At 46.6% G+C, this 5,502-nt stretch overlaps 1 pseudogene; it reads left to right on the top strand.

The window, feature by feature from the left end:
* The first annotated feature begins 747 nt into the window (after window positions 1-747).
* LOC139229399 (U2 spliceosomal RNA) lies at window positions 748-927 on the top strand (annotated as a pseudogene).
* Window positions 928-5,502: the final 4,575 nt, after the last annotated feature.

Below are 5,502 nucleotides of genomic sequence, written 5' to 3'. Positions count from 1 at the left end.
CAGAAAATGTCCCAAGATGCTCAGAGGCGCGGGAAAAATGGACATCAAGTCATACAAAGGGATATTATAACGGGTGAGAGGAGGGTGTTAAAGAAAGAGAGTGAAGCAGGCCGGTGGATGGGACCAAGGCAGCTCACAGCATGGCTGCTGTGGGAGCGAAAGCCCATATTGCTGAAATGCTTCGCTTTTGGCGCAGTCTGGAGATGAAGCAGCTTTCTGATTAAAGTTTGGATCAAAGAAGGAGGTCTCACAAAACAGGCTGCTAGACGATATGGAGCCATTTAGCCGTTCACATGTATCAATCTGATCACCTGTGTGTTTACAGTACTTCATGGCAGGGGTCGATTGTGGCAGTGAGACCTGATTTCAGGACACTGGGTAGCTGGTCATTTAGTCTACATCATCTATATGTTAATTATTTGTACATATCGTCGATACTATGCATGGAATCGAAGAAACTCCGGCTGATCACCTGGTTTGTGTACAGTAATTCATGAAGCAGTTAGACGTGATTTGAAGACAATGCTCGTTTAGTCTACATCGTCTGTATGTTAGTTATTTGTATGTACCATTGATACTATGCATGGGAATATCGGGTTCAAAGGCCTAATTGTGTATGAGATGTGAGGGAAGGCTGACAGACACTGGAGATTGGAAGGTGTGCGCATCGCATGCAGAGAGCTGGCTTTGTGAAGTGTTTGTGTCTCGGTAGCATTCATACTGGGTTTGTGTAGTGTGACGGTTTAAATAAAATCTCGGCCTTTTGGCTAAGATCAAGTGTAGTATCTGTTCTTATCAGTTTAATATCCCCTATGGGGACCAAATATTGAATTGTTTTTTGGAACAGGGAGATGGAACAGGGGCTTGCTCCGTCCACTCCACACACCGACCTGGTATTGCAGTGTTTCCAGGAACGGTGCAGCTTCCCCTCTCGGCCTTTTGGCTAAGATCAAATGTAATAGCGCAAAGTGATCTTTGGCGCTGGAGTTGATCTGACAAGAATGACCAAAAAAAAAAAAAGTGCATCGCATGCAGAGAGCTGGCTTTGTGAAGTGTTTGTGTCTCGGTAGCATTCATACTGGGTTTGTGTAGTGTGACGGTTTAAATAAAAGACATGATCTTGCCATTACTACAACTGAGTGTGTGTGTGTAATTCCGACCTTTAAAGCTACCCACTGAGCCACTGCTGACACTTGGGGGAGATTACAGTGATACGGAGGAACTTAAACATGAATCCATAGGGGAAACACATGGATTAGAATTATAAGTTCAAGGCATTGGGGAACCAGCAGCAAGCAAGCTGTCCAACAGCCGCCAATGATGTGGTGATGGGTTTGGGGTCTGCACGAGAATCCATTCAGAGGAATGGAGAGTTCAGGAGTTGCTGGCATGGAAGAAAGACTTGCATTTATATAGCGCCTTTCACGAGCACTGGATATCTCAAAGCGCTTTACAGCCAATGAAGTACTTTTGGAGTGTAGTCACTGTTGTAATGTGGGAAACGCGGCAGCCAATTTGCGCGCAGCAAGCTCCCACAAACAGCAATGTGATAATGATAGATAATCTGTCTTTGTTATGTTGATTGAGGGATAAATATTGGCCATGACACCGGGGCTAACCTCCCTGCTCTTTCATCGAAATAGTGCCGCGGGATCTTTTACGTCCACCTGAGAGAGCAGATGTTTAACGTCTCATCCGAAAGATGGCACCTCCCTCAGTACTGCACTGGGAGTGTCAGCCTAGATTTATGTGCTCAGGTCCCTGGAGTGGGATTTGAACCCACAACTTTCTGACTCAGGGGCGGGTGTGCTACCCACTGAGTCATGGCTGAAACTTGGAGGAGGTTACAGTGATACGGAGGAACTTAAACATAAATCCATGGGGAAAACACATGGATTAAAATTATAAATTCAAGGCATTGGGGAACCAACAGCCAATGTAGGTCAGCGAGGACAGGGGTGATAGGTGAGCAGGACTTGGTGCGAGTTAAAATACGGGCAGCAGAGTTTCGAAGAGCTGAAGTTTACAGAGGGTGGACGATGGGAATCTGTCAGGAGAGCATTGGAATGGTCAAATCTGGAGATGAGAAAAGTGTGGATGAGGGTTTGAACAGCCGATGGGATGAGGCACAGGAGTAGTCGGGCGATGTTACTGATGTGGAAGTAGGCGGTCTCTGTGATGGGGAGGATATAGGGTCAGAAGCTCAGTTCAGGGTCAACAGGACACTGATGTTGCAAACAGTACCACAAAAGCAAAATACTGCAGATGTGGGAAATCTGAAATAAAACAGAAAATGCTGGAAATACTCAGGGGGTCAGGCAGCATCTGTGGAGAGAGAAACAGAGTTAATGTTTCGGGTCGGCGACCCTTCGTCAGAACTGGGAAAAGTTAGAGATATAACAGGCAGGGGGCAGGGAAAGGGGGGGAGGGGAGGACTGAACAAAATGGAAGGTCTGTGATAGAGTGGAAGGCAGGAGAGATTAGAGAGACAAAAGGTATGATGGTGCGAATCAAAAAGAGATCGTAATGGAACAAGTTAAGAAACAAAAGATCCAGATAGGGTGTAAATGACCCACTATCTAATATCAACCCATCATTTCCCATCGCTGACCTCATCGTCTCTGGAGATCTTCCCTCCACAGCCACCAACGTCATAGTTCCCCAATCCTGCACAGCCCGCTTCTATCTCCTTCCCAAGACCCACAAACAGGACTGCCCCCGGTAGACCCATCGTTTCAGCCCGTTCTTGCCCACAGAACTTATTTCTTCCTATCTCAATTCTATTTTTTCTCCCGTTGTCCATTCTCTTCCCACCTACATCTGCGACTCCTCCGACGCCCTCCGACTTTAACAGTTTCCAGTTTCCCGGCCCCAGCCATCTCCTTTTCACCATGGACATCCAATCCCTCTACACTTCCATCCCCCTGAGAGCGCTCCGCTTCTTCCTCAAGCAGAGACCCAACCAGTCCCCATCCACCGCCACTCTCCTCCGCCTGGCCGAACTTGTTCTCACATTGAACAACTTCTCCTTTAACTCCATTCACTTCCCCCAAATTAAAGGTGTTGCTATGGGAACCTGCATAGGTCCTAGCTCTGCCTGCCTTTTCGTGGGATATGTGGAACATTCTTTGTTCCAGTCCTACTCGGGTCCCCTCCCTCACCTCTTTTTCCGGTACATTGATGGTACGTTTCCGGTACGTTTCCTGCTCTCGCCCTGAACTAGAAATTTTCATTCACTTTGCATCCAATTTCCCCCTTCCCTCACCTTCACGTGGTCCATCTCCGAATATTGCCTTGCCTTCCTCGACTTCTCTGTCTCCATATCTGGGGCTAGTCTATTGACAAACATTCACTATAAGCCCACTGACTCCCACAGCTACCTGGACTACACTTCCTCCCACCCCACTTCCTGTAAGGATTCCATTTCATTCCCCCAGTTTCTCCGTCTCCATCGCTTCCATACTAGAGCTTCCCATTTGAATTCCTTTTTCCTCAAACGAGAATTTCCCTCTACTGTGATTGACCTGTCCCTCGACTGTGTCCGTTCTATTTCCCGCACTCCTGGTCTCACCCCTTCCCCTCCCTCTCAGAACCCCAATAGGGTTCCCCTTGTCCTCACCTTTGAGCCCACCAGCCTCCATGTTCAACGGATCATCCTCCGTCATTTCCGATACCACCAATGTGATCCCACCACCAATCACATCTTCCCCTCCCCTCCCAGCATTCTGAAGGGACCGCTCCCTCTGCGACACCCTGGTCCACTCCTCAATCACCCCCTCCCCTTCCCACAGCACCTTCCTGTGCAAGTGCAGGAGATGCAACACCTGCCCTTTTACCTCCTCCCTTCCCACTATCCAGGGCCCCAAATACTCCTTCCAGGTGAAACAGTGATTTACTTGTACTTCTGCAATTTAGTAAACTGTATTCACTGCTCACTGTGTGGCCTCCTCTACATTGGGGAGACCAGCGTAGATTGGGTGATCGTTTTGCGGCACACCTCCGTTCAGTCCGTAAATGTGACCCCGAGCTTCCGGTCGCCTGTCACTTTAATCCCCCGCTCCACTTCCACTCTGACCTCTCCGCCCTCGGCCTCCTACACTGTTCCAATGAAGCTCAACGTAAGCTCGAGGAACAACACCTTCTGGACTCAACATCAAATTCAACAATTTCAGACCATAACCTCGGCCCCCTATTTCCACCTCCACCCCCCATGGCAGCTTTTGCTGATTCTGCCATTTCCATTTACACTTCATCTAGACCCATCTTTTGTTTCTTAACTTGTCCCATTACCATCTCCTTTTGCCTCGCATCATCATTGCATTTGTCATTTAATCTCTCCTGCCTTCCACCCAATCACAGACCTTCCCTTTGTTCTTCCCTCCCCTCCTCCCTTTCCCTGCCCCCACACTTGCTTAAAAACCTGTTGCATCTCTAACTTTTCCCAGTTCTAACGAAGGGCCATCGACCTGAAACATTAACTCTGTTTCTCTCTCCACAGATGCTGCCTGACCTGCTGAGTATTTCCAGCGTTTCCTGTTGTAATTTGAGGTTTCAAACAGTCTGGTTCAGCCTGAGACTATAGGTGGGGAGCAGGAAGGAGTCGGTATATCAAATCAGTTACAGTTAAAGAAAAGCTTCAACCAGTTCACATTGTTCCTTCTTTACTGCTTTGTGTTACTCAAAGGTTCTGCTTCAAAAGGAACACATTTAAATTCAGAATCTCACTCCAAGCTTGAAAAATTGTACAGTCCTTCCACAATTTCTCACTATGTTGTCTACTGTTGTTTTAAGTGTTCTCTCCGATATAAATAAAATATATGCATCAGTTTCAATAATTGAGAATGTTACAATATGTGCATGGAAATCAAACAATGGCAAAAGTTCAAAAAGCAACATTTAAGTTGTAAAAATTGTAACCTGTTGTAATTGGCAATTAATTCCTTGATATAAGAACATAGAACATACATAAGAAATAGGAGCAGGAGTAGGCCATACGGCCCCTCGAGCCTGCTCCGTCATTTTATAAGATCATGGCTGATCTGATCATGGACTCAGCTCCACTTCCCCGCCCGCTCCCCATAACCCCTTATCCCCTTATCGTTTAAGAAACTCTCTATTTCTGTTTTAAACTTATTCAATGACCCAGCTTCCACAGCTCTCTGAGGCAGCGAATTCCACAGATTTACAACCCTTTGAGAAAATAAATTTCTCCTCATCTCTGTTTTAAATGGGAGGCCCCTTATTCTAAGATCATGTCGTCTAGTTCTAGTCTCCCCCAAAAAAGAGGAAATATCCTCTCTGCATCCATCTTGTCAAGCCCCCTCATAATCTTATACGTTTCGATAAGATCACCTCTCATTCTTCTGAATTCCAATGAGTAGAAGCCCAACCTGCTCAACCTTTCTTCGTAGTAGCAAATAGTTTCTCGTTAATTGCCTTGGATTAAGTTCAGAACTTCGTATTTTTCCTTGTTTTGGCGTTTTTGTGCACTGGGGCAAGTCC

The sequence above is a fragment of the Pristiophorus japonicus genome, chromosome 18 (assembly GCF_044704955.1).
Source record: "Pristiophorus japonicus isolate sPriJap1 chromosome 18, sPriJap1.hap1, whole genome shotgun sequence".
Lineage (NCBI taxonomy): Eukaryota > Metazoa > Chordata > Chondrichthyes > Pristiophoridae > Pristiophorus > Pristiophorus japonicus.
Note: the sequence above shows the minus strand (reverse complement) of the source record. Positions and strands in the feature narration are given on the sequence as shown.